The sequence below is a fragment of the Pseudochaenichthys georgianus genome, chromosome 10, assembly GCF_902827115.2.
Source record: "Pseudochaenichthys georgianus chromosome 10, fPseGeo1.2, whole genome shotgun sequence".
NCBI lineage: Eukaryota > Metazoa > Chordata > Actinopteri > Perciformes > Channichthyidae > Pseudochaenichthys > Pseudochaenichthys georgianus.
In genome coordinates this window covers 14776822-14794048 of record NC_047512.1, presented here as the reverse complement: position 1 = coordinate 14794048, position 17227 = coordinate 14776822, and the positions used below count along the sequence as shown (strand labels likewise).

Here is a 17227-nt window from a genome sequence, read left to right as displayed (position 1 = left end):
ACACATCTTGCTATGGTTCTGCCCAAACATTTAGCTTCTCTTTTTCCTCCCTGTCAGCTCTGCTTTGATAGTGTTAATGCTGCGTGTTTGTGCACACTGGGGTTGAGGCCAACGCATTTCCTGGTAACCTTCTTATCCTGTGACAGTGATGTCACCATCAGCAGACATTAATGGAGAGCTGTCCTGTGCTGTTCTCAGTGACGAGCAGCTCCTCAGACATTAGACACTTCTTCTTCTTGCCCAAGATGTACCCGCCTGCCTTAATGGGTTGCTAGATATTGATTTGGCTACGCAAAAAGAGTATCTGAGCTTTTATCCTATTTAGAATGCAGCACTCTGGTTTCACAAAAGCTTTCAGAGTGGCCTTGCAAGAGGCAGGGAATCTTTCCCTAGAATGTGTGGTAATCTAAAAACGGTTTTACCTCCCTGCAACACTGTGAAGAGATACCGTAAATAAGTATGTAGGAGCTAATGTGACATTATCTAAACCAGAGATCTAATGTTCAGTGTCCACAAATGCAGCATAACTTATGATACATGCTACTCTTGCAAGTTTAAAAAGAGTGTGAAACGCTTTCTAAGGCCACCATCTTTGTCTGATGATACTTTGTGTGACTCAGTGTAATTTGCCTGTGAAGAAATAACCACAAGATGGCAATGTTCATATGCTTTGACTAAACAAACAATCATATGAGATGGCTGACACCTCAAATGACTTGCAGAAATGCAGGAACCGACTTGTGAAAAGAGAAATAGAACTGTTGTACTTCTCTTTTTTTCATGTAGAAAAAAAAAACCCTCAGGTTTGGGCTGTTTTCTGTTTAGGGTGTGCAGAGGAACTGCCGTTTGCAAAGTTCCTTAATAGTACGCATGTCGTTTCACCACCCCAGGCTTTTGTCACCTGAATATCAACTTGTCGGACATGTTTGATTGCTACGCAGCAGCAGTAAACCGTGGCCGCTCGACCTGACGTCAGAGAGTAAGGAGAGCCGAGGGAAATTCCACCTGTAACCTCATTCTGCTCTCATGCCACCTGTCTCACCAGCATGTGACTTTGGAGGAGTCATCCTGCCTGATTTTCTCCATATGTGCTTTGTCATGATGTAATGCAGGGCTAAGGTAAATCTATTTTTAGCATGACAACTTGCCTTTGTGTTTGTTGTCATATAAGTTTAGTTTAGTAAAATAAGCTGGACACGCAAGGTGGAAAATACACTCATCTAATTTTTGTCTAAAAAGCTAGTTACAATACCTTTTTGCTTTAAAAAAACAGACATTACATTGTGTTATTTTCAGTTAACAGAACTGAAATGCTACAGACCAAAGAACACATTAGCTTCAATATACATATGTATTGATACTGGAGTGTAGGATGTATCAGTATAGTCCACCCTAGCAGCATGTTGACATCATGAGATGAGGTAACCACATTACTTAGATATTTGTATGGTGCCTGCAGAGGTTCAAGTAAGCACCCAGTGTAGTAAGCTGTATCACTGATGTATGTGTAATAATTACATTAAGGAGTGGGTTGTAATGTTCTAGATCACTGTAGTTTGACCAGACAAAGTAGCTCCTCACAAAAATAGAAACTGGCTTAGCGTGCATCTTTAGCGCATAATGGTATTTCACCCCGTCATTCTTCATGTCTGTTGGAGCTAATGAGGTAGCAGCGAGTGGTTCACGGAGGCCTTTCATGAGTCAGCTCATTCAGTGGTGCTTCTATTCAAAGAGTGGAAAAAGTAAAAGGACCATTCCTTATTTAACTTTCAACACATTCTTGAGTGGTGAGTTATTGAGTTTACAGAATAAGCATTGAGCTCATCACATCTTATTTTTTTCCATTTGCGTTAATTTGAGAGTGACAGGCAGTCTTCAAGCTTGTTCAATTATTTAACTGCATGCAGCCAATGGGTATTATAATCTAGGCCCTGAGTGACAGAGCAATATGCTCTAAGGGCCTTGTGGCATTTTATTAATAATGAGCTTGAGATAAACTACAGCTCTCAGGTTAAAAGCTGCTGGAGCAGGCAGGCTCTTGGGTCTGGGTTTGCTGGTGTGACACAGATGGACTTTTCAAAACCTCAGTGATTGTTTATGATCGTCTGTAGGAACAGCAGTTATGCGGTTCAGTGACGGGGCGTAGCAATGAATGCTTTCTGCCAGTATCTGACTGCAGGTAGCAGTTACAGCCCACAGAGGTGTGATGTGGATGATCAGGGATTGTTGGCTTGCTCTCTCTTTTTAATAATTCATAAGTTTCAGTCTGAATGTATGTGGATTCGGCAGCAGTAGACCTCCTACAACAGCCATCCCCCATTTATCTGTGTAATGCCAGGCATAGCAACACATAAATCAGAGGAGAAAGATTTTAAATTTTTTGTATTTCAAGAATGAATTCAAAATGTTGGGAATACGTTGGAAGTAGTAGTTTTGAAAACAAAGTTGAAATGTTGAGAATAACTTAAACTAAAAAAATAATGAGAATAAACTACAGACTTTTGAATCTAAAACTACAAAGTTTGACCTTTTGACAAACAAAATGTCCTCTTTTCTTTCTTCAACCACAATGTCTGGCACTAATACTCGCTGTAGCAACTCTTTGATGCATGTAACATACACAATTTAGGCCAACTTTATATTTTTACAACCAATACATAGCTTCCATTCTGAAAAATGTCAACCTCAGGCTGAAATCTCTACTAAACATGCAGTGCAGTATATTAAGAACAGGAGAGAGGAGGAGAGAAGCGGAACATGTGTTGCTCTGTTTGGTGGAAATGTGTTGAAGCTATTGTTCAAGTTGCATTTTGAAGAGAGTTATTAGATTATATCTCAATAATAGCTCTCTTAGAAGTCAGGTGTGTGCATGGTGTTAAACATTGAATAGTATCTGCTAAAGGCCTGTGGTCTGAGCATCTTTCTGCTCCGAGGTGCTACTGAATCACTCACACTGACCAAACACAGCCCTTTGTTAGTTCTGTATGTCATACTGTAGTCCCACTCAGTCAGCGAGAATCATCTCACATCCTGCCTCAGCTCACGATGCTCACTGTCCAAGAATAATGAAGTTTTCAAAGCGCGATGAACTGTCAGCTTTTTAAAGAAACCAGATTGCTGCAACAACACATTCTGACCTCCACCAGCTGGCACGGTTTCTAAAAACCATAATAACTGTGATATTTGTAGCTCTGTTACCTTCAGTGTTTCACCCCATTTCAAACCTGTTTTTTGGGTGTTTTCTGCAACAATAATTCTCTTCCTTCTGTGTCTCTCGTGGGGTGCCCTTCTGTCTAGTTGGCTTGCATCTCACATCCTCAGCCTGTATTTGAGCGGCTTCACCAGCCATCAGACGACCTCGAAGCTGCACAAATAATTCTGTGTGTCCTCAAAAGTCTCCCATATCTCATCCTATCAAGGATTGTTCTGGCATGTTTGTCAGGTTGTGCGAGTCCACAGCACTCCAAAATAACTCTGTACTGAGTGATCCGGATCTGCTGGCTGCAGTCTAGTTCTAGGACAGGCCTAGATACATGGTGTCGTATAAATCAAGTTCAAGAGCAAAAATATAAAATGCATTGAAGACTAATCATGATGTTCTCGAGTGCTCCAATTACTTACTTTGACCCATAAAATAAGCATTTGGCTAATATAACATTTATTGTCACAGATATTTTTGTAGATGAAGTACAATTAGATGTTAAGCTAGGATATAGGCCTATATCAAAAATAATTTGTTATATTTGAAAATGTATATACATCGCAAAATAAATCAATAGTCAACATGCTCGCATAAAAACAAACCCTCAGGTATCTTTTGCTGTCGCAGGAATTAGTCTGCCTACCTACCTGCGTCCCCGGAGTCCTTCACGAGCTGCTAGCTTGACAGCTATGAGTGCTAACATTTGTATAGTTTACATCCATTATTATATGTTTATGTTCATAATGACAATTTGTGGGGGAAAGGCTTTAGAGGTAGGCCTGTCAGTGTTGTCAACTTGGTAACTTTCTTCCTATATCTAGACTATTGAAGCTAGTGCTAGTATAACTTTCATGGGAAAGGGGGTTGCAACACTGGGTGGGGTCTCTGGTATTTACTGGCAGGCCTTGACCGCACCAGCTTTGAGTCCACAGGATGGCTGGGCTCTGTCCTTTTAATAATGGGGACAAAGCACAACATGGGGCCATTTACGCCTGATTCTGGTGTGGTTTTCCTCTCTATGCAGATCTCACACAAAAGAGTGCTTATGTTTTCACTCTCAGGCTGCAAAAGTGTGTCTTTCAGTCCGCAGGGTCACATGGCTCTGCACTGATCACTCACCAAGGCTTTTTTGGTTTTGCTCGAGTTAATTCACCATCATTGTAAAAATAAAACAAGAACACATTGTACTTCTTTGAGACAGTCGTTTTGTGTTTTCACACTGTGGGCTGATTTGAATTAGATCCCCCTGATATGTCACGAAGCACCCCCCAATTTTAACATCTTCACTTTTATTGCTTTCCCCCTAGAGTATGGATGTGATTTGTTGTGCAAATGTGGGTTAGTTTGTGTTCAGTATTACAAAAAGATAATTGGAAGGATTGTAAATTCTTTGGAGAGAATAATTGCAAACAGTTTTGCTGCGTTCACCAGAAATACACAATAATTATTCACATTCATGAGGCTTTGCAGTTTAGTCTAGATTTGAGGCCATGAGTTTTCCTCTCCAAACACTGTAAACCAAACGATGTGTTTCCGGTAAGAAGTGGATAAATGGATGTAAACACAGCCAATTTGTGATTTCAGCCTACATGTGTACAAAATAGACAAAATGTAACATTCATTATATACTGTACCCTTTCCAATATGCGTTTGGTGTGTTTTTCAACATAAACATATTCGATCCAATAGATTCCAATCCTTGGACAATGTCATTAAGGATTCCCAGAATCTTCTTCGAGCAACATTTTGTTTCAGGAAACTTTCTGAATACGGGCCGTGGGACTTGACTTGGGTCTTGTTAGTTAGACTCAAGAAGACTGACTTGGTCCCACCTCTGGATTCTCCCACTGAATTATTCAATGAAACATTTCCAGGACATTTATTGACATTTAGCTTAGTCACATTACTGTTTGTAATGTTTCCTCTAAACACAAACTATCAACCATTTCAGAAGATCCTGGCACACAGAGGAATATCTGCGCTCTTCAGTATTCATTGAAGGAAAGCTATGATATGTTTGGATGCTGTGCCCACTATTTGTTTGCTCCTCCTAAAAAGACTCTCTGTTTGGAAATATATTTTCGACACAGCTGATTACCCACAATTAACAGATCACTGCACTGTAGCGAAGTGTCACAAAAGTTTTCCTTTCTTTTTTGTGTGGAATAAGTTGAATCGGCGCATCTGGATTTCAAAAGCGTAAACATTCAAAACTCAGTTCTGCAACTCTTGATCATATTCCTCAGCATATTGCACGCTTCCTCTGATAGCTTTTTTTTCTTTCATAGTAGATAAACTATGTGCACAAACAGATTTCCATCTCTGATTTCTAAGATCTGTAAGAAGTTCTTCAAACTGGTGTTTGTACAGAGATGTATATGATCTTCAAGGCTTACATAAAGGGAGTAACTCAGGAATGAAATGGGCTTGTGTACATGCATGTGTGTGCTTTTGTATATTTACACAGTTGTCCTGGATTGTAGCAGAGCTTCAGTGCATTAGCCTTAAGAGGTTATTTCACAAGTGAAAAAATGTCCTCCAAGACTTCAGCATTTGCAAAGGCAGCGGTGATAAATGAAGCTTATTTGGAGTAACATTTCCTCGTAGCAAGGATATCAATTTGCTCTGAGGCAAACAGCTGCACTGTGAGCTGAACTACATTGAAGAATGAATGTGATGATGAGAGCACTCGTGGAGAGGAGAGGGGGATTTGGGTGTCCATCACAAACGGACCGTGCTGCAGTTGAGTTTAATGAGACCATTTTTTATTTAAATCTCTTCAAGGCCAACTTTTTGCTTATTTTTTGTTCTTTCCCAACAATCCCAATTTGAGCTTGTATTAAAATATTTGTCCTTTTGCTTGCTTGTTGAATTTACTACATGGGGCTTTTCAGCAGAAAACGTGAATACATTGATGCACACTCTAGAGTGTGAACACTGAGTGCTCACCACAGACCAGCGCTTCCTGTCTGCTTGAGCGTCATTTCTGTTAAAGATTATTATCAAGTCACAGTATCTCTCAACACTGAACTTAAAAAGATACGTCCTAAAAAAGCTTACTTACTTGCTTCACACTTACTGCAGCTGATCTGTGACACTTTTGGTGTATTTTAATAACACCTTAAATGAAAATATGTGTGACTTGAAGTTGCTTGAGTTGAAATTGCATTGAAGGAATGTTCGTAACCATGGCTGTAACCAACACTATTTTCATTGATGATAAAAATGCAGATTCATTTGTTGATTGATAGGTTTTTCTTTTCAATGTAAGAAAATAATGAAAACATCTCCATCCCTGTTTCTCCAAGGTGTCGTTTTAACATTTTGACAGTTCCTTGCACATAAATATTGAGTTTAACACGAAAAGCAGGAATATTTCAGTATGAAAACAGCTATTTCTACTATTTTTCAATGAAAAACGACTTTAAAAGCTATCAAAATAGTTGTAAATATTGTTTCCGTGGATTGATTAATCGACATCTCAATGTATCATTGCAGCTCTAATTCACAGCAGGAGTTTTACCATGATAATAATTACTGAATCTTAAAGAGGAGGGCGGGGGGAGCAGTAGAGATAATTCCGCCTCTGAGGTGAAACACTTTACAGTTTCATCTCTGCACCTCCCACTGGTAGAAGTTGTTTTATCAGGCTTTCTACAGCAGGGAGAACTACTCCCCCACAAGTCAGCAGCTAAACTGGCTCACTGACACCACTAAATAGACTCACAATTCATTGTAAATGTTTTAATGGGACTCACAGAGATGTGAACTTTACTTCTGGGCTGCTATACAGATTTTAATCAGCCTGCCTGGCCCATATTGTATGGTCAAAGTCTAGAGTGAGTGCATACCTGTCCAACTGTTTACCTCCAGCACTCCTCAGCCTCTGCAGGAGAAACCCGTCTATCGTCTTTCATGCTGTTTGAGGTGTGGCTCTCTGGTTGGGCCTCTCTGTTCTCCCCTCCCCCGCTGCAGCACCGTCCAATCCCTGCCACAGGTCGAACTCACCTGAAAGCATTTGCATTTCAGGTCGAGACTCGTTGCTGATTGGCCAGGTGTAAGGCACTCTGCCTCAGGGCTCCACTACCAATGGCGACAGCGCTGTGTGACTCATAGGGAGAGGACAAGTTGCTTCACTACACTTCTCCTTTTCTGCTTCCAACAGCAGCCATTGTCTTTTTTTTTTCTCCCTCCTCTCCTCAGTTTTGTTTTGTTGCTCTGAGAAAGAGGTGTGAGGCCAGCCAGTGGTCAACACCTGTAGACAGCTTTGTCCCCCTCTCACCACACCTTGGATTATTCCCCTTTTCGCCTTTTGTTTTCTATTTTCCTCTTGATTTTCATTGGTTACTGTGATCGACACTTGTTCGGTTGCTACTATGGATATTGTCACCCGAACCCTGAGTCTTTGAGGTTAGTGATGAATTGTTCTCCTCCTTTTCACCTTTTACCCCTTTTTTTGGCTTTCGTTGTGAGTTGAAATGTTTTTAAATTGGTTTCTGAGAATGTAAAGTTTAAAAAGTTAACATTTTCTGTATTAAAGGGACATCATGTAGGTATATTTGTGAGTTGCATTCGTTATTGGACAGGTAGGTAATTAGGTCACTGTAACATGTACCTTTGGCTTTACTGTACTATTTCTATTAGCACATGTTAAGGTTTTTGTAATGGAGCTTTAAAAAGCCATGCCAGTTACAATTGATATTTAGGTAAAAGTTTTTCCCCTAATGTCTTCCAACCAACTACGATTTCAAATGTGGTGCAAGAAAACTGTCAAACATCACACGGTATATAACACATAACATAACACACAACCTTTGAACATGGTAGTTCTATATATTGAGCTTTTTATATTTGGTTGCGCACATACAATAAGTTCCCTCAAACTTTGTTGACACTTAGTTGGCAACGCATGAGATCACGTAAAAAGTTTGTAAAGTTGTGTTTGTCATTTTAGGAACTAATAGGATAGATATTTTGCTGATTTGTTTGGTTGTTGCTTTTCTTTTATGAACTGTTGCCTTATATGGTGTGCTGGAGCAAGGGCGGGAACAGGGTTTTGCAAGCCCCTTGACCAAGCCCACATGTGGTTTTCATGGTGTAGTAATCAGTAATTACACCTCATGTTGATTTAAATCCTGGTTGCTTTGCTTTGTTTGATAGTCTTTATTTAAAATGTTAAATGCTGCATCAGTTGGCCCAGAAACTGCTGTGGTTACTCTTCACAGTTTAGCAAGTCTGTCCTGCAGTGCTTCATGCATCAACATCTCCAGTTCATCTAAACAAAATGATGCTCATCTTGTAAAGTAGAGGCCAATAAGGTCTCCATTTCAATTCAGAGGGAAGTTTGAACCCACAGTATGTTGCTTCCTCTTTTATGTCAGTGTTAGTTAACCTTCCCTAAAGCCATTTGTTCCGTCCATCAGCCAGTTCAATTCTTCTTCTTTATGTTCTTTACAATCTGTTTCTAAATGTTGCTCAGTGCAGCAGAGATAAAAAAGCACACTTCCTGTTTCACCAGAAATCTATTCTGCACTTTTTTCTTTTACCACACAGGACATTGTGCACATACTAAATCATTGAATAAACACGACTACAGTTTGAGCAATGTCTAGGTTTCACGCCCACTTGTTCTTTTCTTTAATCTGCATTCTAATGCTGCTGCACTGTCACTGCATCGAGCACTGTGGTACAAGAAAAGCCTTTAGCCAGTGCACATTTATACCCAACTTTGGTCAACACTTTTATGTAGTTGTATGCAAAAAAACAAAGCTAGTCATTGTTTCATCAGTTCAGCATTCAGAATTGATTTTGTTGATGACGTAACTTGGAAGACCATCAACAGAGACTACTTCAGAGACACGAAATTCATATATCTATATACTTTAGGCTCATTTGCTAAACTATTATTAAGTTGGATCAATTGGCCTTGCACTTGATTTGTAACACCTGCTGCATGCACCCAGTGAGTGAATAGCTCAGTTGTTGAGCAGGTACGAGTTTGCATTTGACCTAACTTTTTCATCCTACTCATGCCCACCCTTATTTGGATTGTAAATGAGGCCCTGGTGCCTCAGAGGATGAAGTCATACTGCGGGTGCTGTTTAGTGAGGCCTTTTGTTTTGCTGATGAAGAGACGGAGAGGGGGCTGGACAGTAGTGTCAGGTAGGCTCCTCTTACAATACAAAGTCAACAAGTCTTAGCCTGTAATTAGATCATTAGGCTTGGGCAAGAAGATGGAGGCGTTGCAAGAGAAGGGAATGACGAGAGGAGGAGTTGGGGTGGAGTTTTTAACTATAGTCCCAGCATGCGTTAATATGTACAAATTGAGGATCTATTTAGTTTCATCTTACAGGCCCATGGATCAAATACAGTGCTATCTTTGTATAGTCAGGTACAATCTGTTTTTGTATGCTTTGAATTTGATAAAAGCTGCGTCAGCTCCAATTTCCTTTATCAGGTACAAACTGTTCTTTATTGCAAAAAGTATTTATTTACTTGTTACTTGTAACATATCATATATGTTGGCAGCAACAATGCTACAATTATGCATTTGCAAAGGCTATACATTCTATATATATATATATATATATATAACTGTTCTCCATGTGGAGTAACTACAAATGTGTTAAAGCAAAGAAAACTGAATTTCATGTTTATCTTTAATGAAATATTTTGGGGTGCAGAACCCTGTGGACTCATAGTGAGGAAAGTGAATACAAACACACACCTTGTTTACCCACTGTCGTTATCTTTCATATACCTTCCAGTAAAAGGTTATGTGACAAAGAAAGAGCGTGGCTGTTTGTTATATTTCTCAGGGATGGATTTGCATCATGTTTTCAGGCCAGATTATTTATTCTTTGCCATTTAATTTCCATAGCACTCTGGGCTTCTTAAAGGAAGTGCAAGTGACTAGAAGTTTGAACTCATGTGACCAACTGGAAAAAACTGGGTGGGGATAGTTAATGTGTAACACTCTCCTCAACAGCTACTGCCAAGGTGCCACTGAGCAAGGCTTACCCTAACCCTAACCCTAACTCAGCAGTTTGAAGCCACTTGTGTTCCTGTGTGTCACAGGTACACACAGGAAACCCTCCCTTGCTAAATAAAGTGAAATCGATTGAGCAACTGACGTGTTGCAACTGACTCTCTGCAAGTTGGGACTGGCAGCCCGTTTATCTGAAGAAAAATTACGAACTCGATCTGTGATCATCACATCTAAACTCAGAGCCCGATGAAATAGTGTTTCTATGTCTAGCTTTAATCTCAGCCCTTAGATTCATGATATGTGGCGGAGAAGCAGTGATGGTTCTTGTTTTTCCCTCTTGTGGGAATAAGTCTTCAGACTTATTTTCTAAGAACTGAGAAGGATGTGATGTAATTCTGGACTTCTCAGTGATTACAAACCTATTTATGATCCACAACATTTGATCGTTGGCTTAGAGGATTTGTACGTTTGCTCTAGAGGTTGGTGTACACTGAAAACAACAAGACAGCACTACAACGTTTCAAAACCACGTGGGATAGAATGTAATTTCACTGTGATTTATCACATTTAAAAGCCACCTAAAATACACCAGAAACCGTGAAAGATGTGAACTCCTACGCCTACTTTTATAAGAATCATAACTCCCATCTGGAAGGAATGGGCGAACGACAAGATCGCCATGTTTCAGAGACGGAGAGAAATACAGAGGGAGTGCATGAGAGAGATGATATGTGGAATATCAGGTCACACCTTCTGATAACACTCCTGGTTATGCAACGTACCATGCCGGTCAGGGCACAGATTCTCTGCCTGTAAGAGCATGTAGGTCCATGTACTGCTGTCTGGCCTCAACTGCTCAACTTTTGTAGTTACTTTTACATAACTTGAGTATTTCCAAATGATTTCCAAAATTATTTGGATGCAAAACCTTTACTTGTGAAGTATTTTTACTTTGTGAATTAAATACTTTGAATGGTACAACATTGATTATGCTAGATTTACCAAAAGAGGCTTTCCTATATATTTCTCAAATAGAAAGTTATTAGTAGCGCACAGACCTTCACCAAGGCAATGTTAACACAACTGAAAAGTGAGTATGGGCCCCCTGACTTGATTCTCTCCAAAATATAATCGTGTTTTCCTTGGCTTATGCTTCACCCTTGACCCACGTGTCATGAATATCAGGCTAGTAGTTATACATATCGAACTGGAACTATAACCTTCTTGGTTGAGGTTATAAATACACTCAACATGAATTTAGTTTATTAATACAATATCCGTTTTTCTCTAGTGAACTGCTTTACTGTGGAAATCCTGATCATGAATGTATCTTGATTTGAGTTTTTCTGACGTAGTGGTCGTGTGGGTGGAGGCAGGTTTCATGTGTATTTTGTGGCTGATAAAGGGCAGCATTCAGACCCTCATAAACATTTCCATTACAGCGTTCAGTTGGCTCTGCCTTTGTTTGAAGCACAAAAGTTATTTGTAGCTGTATGATAATTTGAGTAGTATACAGCTAGGTGACTGCTATAAACTACTAGCACTATTCTATATAATGCAATGGCCTGGAAATACATGGCAATGTTTTCTGTGGGTTCCACACTGCTTGATGTAACATGGCAAAAAGAAAAAAGGTTTGAGATGAATTTGAACTTAAAACTGACATACTTAGTGGAATACGTTTTAGCTGTTGCCAACTCCCTCACACTCCATCAGGCACATTTTAACATCATGTTGGCTTTAATGCAGTATCACTCGGTACAAAGAGGCATTTTGACCCAGACAAAGAGGGAAATTGATTTCCCACATGGTCTTTGGGAGGCTTTGGCCCCAGACACCCAGCTGCAGCGGTGTCTGCAGCCTCAGCAGCAGGCTGTTATATGGAAAACCCACCATGATGACTCCAGCATAAACGGCTGAACTCCTGTCTGAGTGGAAAGGTCTCTTTTGATGGAGGGCAGAGTTAAAGTTCATTTATTTATTTATGTCTGTTTTTAAACCTCTCCCCATTTTCCTTGATACTTTGCATTTTATTTAAATGTCGCTTTTTCCCCTTTCATTGCGTTCATGAAGTGTTCCATGGCCAGAAATGAAAGGACTGTGGCATACATTTAGGCATTTCATTTTTGATTAAATTGATCCTTAAAATATGTCACATTTACAAGCATGAAGGTGCCTTTTTGGTGAAAAATGAAAATGTGTCATGACATGTGGTTGGTGTGGTGGACACGATGTGTGACAAACAAGGGCCTGAACCACACAGTTTGAAAGATGAATGCCACTAAACAAGTACACACACACACACACACACACACACACACACACACACACACACACACACACACACACACACACACACACACACACCACACACACACACACACACACACACACACACACACACACACACACACACACACACACACACACACACACACACACACACACACACACACACACACACACACACACACACACACACACACACAGAAATGTCAGACTGTTGGGATAGTAACTCTACAGTTATTTCTTAATTTCTTTCTGAAATTCAAGCTAATTGAAACTGAAACATTTAACATCTAAGCTTAATGGCTGACAAGAGTATTATTGTGCAGTGGTTCCCAATACACAACCAAATGAAATGTTACATTACTCTCACTTTCACTCACACTGTTCTTCGCCTTTAGCCAAGTTCATAGAAGATTGTTTCAGCGTTACAACCTGTTCAATATAAATCTGTAAGCAGTAGGCTTAGCTTAGCATAAAGACTTTGGACGGGTAAAGAGCTAACCTTCTGCCCAAAGATAACAAATCTTCAAGTACCTCCAAAGTAAAACATTTTTTTATCTTGTTTGTTTTACGCATTAAAAAGGCTGACAGGTGTGTACACGTAATCTTTTGGTATAAGAGAAGGTTATTTGTTTTCCATTCTGTTTGTCTGGCTCTACAGATGAAACAAACAATATAACATGGTGATTAATAAGATCTATGGTGGTGGTAGACAGCATTTCCCCAAATCTTAAACTATTCATTCAGTCTTTAGTGAAGCTATATTCATATTATGTCACTATTATTAAAAGTGTCTGACATTATAACAGTATATTCAACTTTGTAATAGTAGTGCTGATTAAATAATCTAATTTTCCAATTCTCATCAAGTCAACTTTTACAAATAATGTCTTTGAATCCACCAGGAAAGTTACTACACAGGCAAAAGCAGTTAAAAAAAAGCTATTCACTTGTCCGATTATGTTTGTTGTGCTCTGTCTTCCACATGTGTCCTTGCACACTGGGCCTTTTCTGAGTGGAATGACGCCCACCTTCTCCCTCTGTCTTGTACCACAGAGTCGACTCTACAAGCCTTCTCCCTCTGCGTGTTCCTAAGCAACAGCCACTCCTTGTTTACCTTTGCGTTTTTGCATTGTGATTCTCGTCAGTACAACATAACCCCGGCCCCTCGAGAGGCTGATTGTCAGGCCTTTTCAGTCAAAGTAGTTTTGAAGCCACGTTTTTGTGTATAAGTCATTAATGTCTGTATCCCCCTTGTAGAGGGCCTTTTTTTTTATTACCTTTCTTCCTTGTTCTATTTCCCACAAATAATGATCATTAATACGGTTAAACAATAATACCATGTCAATATTTTCCTTTACAACCAGACTGGACTCCTGACGCTTTGCACAGGACGTTTATTGTCCTCAATCTCCTGCCCCCGTGCTGCACCTTCCTCATCGCATGACTGTCATAAACCAGTGTTTCATAAAGGCTTCTCAAATATTGACCAGACTGTCCTTATGCTTCCTGCACAGGCTCAAACACTTCTCCAAACAGCTGAAATTAACCATGTTTAGAGCAGCGGATATAGCCTACATTATTTTGATGTATAATGCACTAGTGCACTATAAGTACAGTAATCCTATTTTTCTTCACCTTTTTAGCAGTAGTTAGGGCAACAAAATCATGATTTTAAGATCAGGTGACTAAGGTGCAAAAATGATCTAATGCCTAAAGCATGCACTCCAACCATAATTCATGACGTCAGGAGTTGTAGTTTAGGCTTGTTAATTCAATCAGATGGCCTAACTGTTTCTGTACCTATTCAAAGTATGCAGCTGACGTCATGACTCAGCACTTCTTCTTTGCCCTTAGATCGAGGAACGGGGCAGGCATAACGTTTACTGGCTTTGAGATTAGAAACATTGGCCAGTGATATCCACACTGACCTAGTATCCAATTGTGTGAAATCAGATAAGCTCTCTTCAAAGTGCTATAAGCTGTCTCGGTGTGAGTGGTCCTATCTGCGAGGCTTTACGGGGGATCAGATGGAAAGAGCTGATTTAGTCGTTATTAGCTGCTAATCTGATGCTTGATCTGAGGGAATCTATAAAAACAGCTTTGCTAAAGCTGCAAATTAGCATTTACCATAGGGTTTTTAACCTCTTTCCACAGAGGACGCTTTATGATACATAAAAGATACAAATATATTGTGTGACATAATGTGAGCAGACAGTGTTTATAGTGGATTTAAAGAATTAATTTAACAGAACGTCACTTTATTGCAGAGAGCAAGCAGCCAGTTATTCTAGCTATGCAGTGAAAACAAGGGGAAGCTCACAGATAGATAGATAGATATGTGTAATTTGTTGTACTGTATTGGAATTATTATGTCACAGTAGTAGCAGGTAATCAGCCATTGCCCATTATTACAAAATACACAGTAAATGTATAGATGTCCACACTAGAAAATTACACAAACCTGGCTATTAACAACAACTAAATCGGCCTTCCAACACATGGTAAGTATGCATTGTGTTATATTTGAACAGAGCCAGGCTAGCTATTTCCAGCCTTAATGCTAAGCTATGCTTCTGGCTGCTATGCTAAGGGTATAGATTGTATCATCTAACTCTTGGCAAATAAGCTTTTAATCCTCAAAATGCAGAACTATTTCTTTAACAAGAGTTTGACCAAAGTCTATTAAAAGACAGAGACATTATTTAATCTCTGCGTGATTGTATCCCCTATCTCTGCATGCCTGACTCCGGTGGACACATCACTGCTTGTGTCCAGACCTGTTTGGTATGCAGCTTCCTGCCGAGTCCCCACCTTCACTCTGACTTTTTGCAGCGTTGGAAGAAGTACTCAGATCTTTTACTCAAGAAAAAGAAACAACACTGCAGGGTACAAATACTCTGCAACAACCAAACGTCCTGCATTCAAAATGTTACTTTACTAAAAGTGTGAGCATCAAATTATATTAAAAGTGTCATAGTTAAAAGCACCTATTGTTGATACTTGATTATAACTATTGTTGAATTATAGTATTAATAAATATTGTTGCAGCTGGAAAAAGGCTGCTTTGATTAAGTTATATGAATGGGTAGCTTTATCAATGATAATATATCTTAATTATTAGCTGATTTTTATTTTGTATTAATAAAAAGAAAGTAAAAAAGTAATAAATCCACAAAAACTAAATATTTGTGTGGATTAAAAAGTAACATTTATGCCATTTAGTGGACTAGAAGTATAACGTAGTAAAAATGCATGTAAATACCCAACTTATGTACAGTACTTGAGTACTTGAGTTACATTCCACCACTTGATAGTAGTGCTCCATATGAACATATGCTCCAAGGCTAGCTGGTATCTTTTCTAGTTCATACAGCACAAAAGCTCCAACTGGAATGTCTCCCTCTGAGAAAATAAGCTGTTGTGGGGAGTTGCATAAACTGATGGCTGCTGTCGAGGGCAATAATGTGCGGTTTATAGTTAATAAGGAAAGAGGAGTGTCGTTGTCCTTGTTTTTCTTTCAAGCTGTGTTCAGAGTACACTGCTGCTATGTTTCTGGTATAATGTCCTCTGTTGCTCTTGCTGCTGCCAGTACACCTGTACCGTGACATGTTAGCTTTGGAATGAATGTAAACACATCAGGGATGTGTTTGTGAAGAAGCAGCAGGCACGCAGCAGCACTGTTTTAAGAAACCCTTCAGGATTTAAATGTAGCTTTGGTCATGATGTTCTGAGAGAGTTTGTATATGATTCTCTTGCGTCTCTTTTCGATCTTACAGAGAGTTATTTTTCCTCTGTTGACTACAGCATCCTGCACATGTCTAATGCCTGCTTGCTTACACTATAAAAAGGAGAGGATTCAGTTTTTCCAGTCTAGTCATGCATCAAATTGCTCCCACGCACACAGCAGCCAAAACAACAGCAGAGTAGCATTTCAAATATGTCTGCAAGAAAGGCCTAAGCAGGGCAGCATGAGGCAACTGACACACACGCACAGACTTGCATGTGTTTTATCCGAACCTTTTGTGTGTTTCACTCTGTATCATTGTGCTTCTAAATGTATACAATTGAGTCGAGACACAATAGGAGTAATAAGGTAACATCAGCAGGTTCACATTGTTTTCACATATACATTTAGAACTTAAAGGGGACCTATAATGCAAAATACACTTTTGTACGTCTTGTATACATGAATATGTGTCCTCCCCGGTGTGTCAGGGAACTCACCAAGTGTCAGAAAACACAACCCTGTCTCTTTTCCTCCATACCCAAAATCTCTAAAAACGGTGCTGCAATGGATCTGATACAGACTGATACAGATTTGAAATTGTTCTGACGTCAGAAACAAGGAGCTCTGCCTATATTGGCAACTTTCCACCTATCAGGGGAATGAGAGGTTGCCGTGGCATGGTAACAGCATGGTAACAACTAGGGATGCTCCAATCGCCAATTTCGGGGCCGATCGCCGGAATCAGTATCGGCCGATACCGATCGCCGATCCGATCGAGTGGGCGGGGCCTAAATGGAAGATTTAAACATCACTTTAAATCTTCCATTTAAAGTGATGTTTAAAACTCAGTTAATGGGGTTCATTCACTGGAGCTTCCACAAACAACAATCAACTTAATTATTACATTCAAATTATGTACATTATTCAAGTTTACATTCACTTTGGATAATAACATGGGAGAAATTAGCGGAAGCGCTCTTTTTTCCTCTCTCCCTCTCTCTCTCCCCCCTCTCTCCCT

General features: G+C 39.7%; 1 protein-coding gene across 4 annotated transcripts in view; it reads left to right on the top strand.

Moving 5' to 3' along the window:
• elf1 (E74-like ETS transcription factor 1) overlaps positions 1-17227 on the top strand; it is a 40279-nt gene that overhangs the window by 1838 nt on the left and 21214 nt on the right. The window contains exon 1 of one of the 4 annotated variants that reach the window (XM_034092435.2): positions 7097-7612. The exons of 1 other annotated variant lie outside the window; for it this stretch is intronic. The gene's annotated coding sequence lies outside the window, so the exon portion shown is untranslated. Of the gene's footprint in view, positions 1-7096; positions 7613-17227 lie in introns of those variants that run through there. 2 more of the 4 variants (XM_034092436.2, XM_034092432.2) reach the window with 2 other exon arrangements.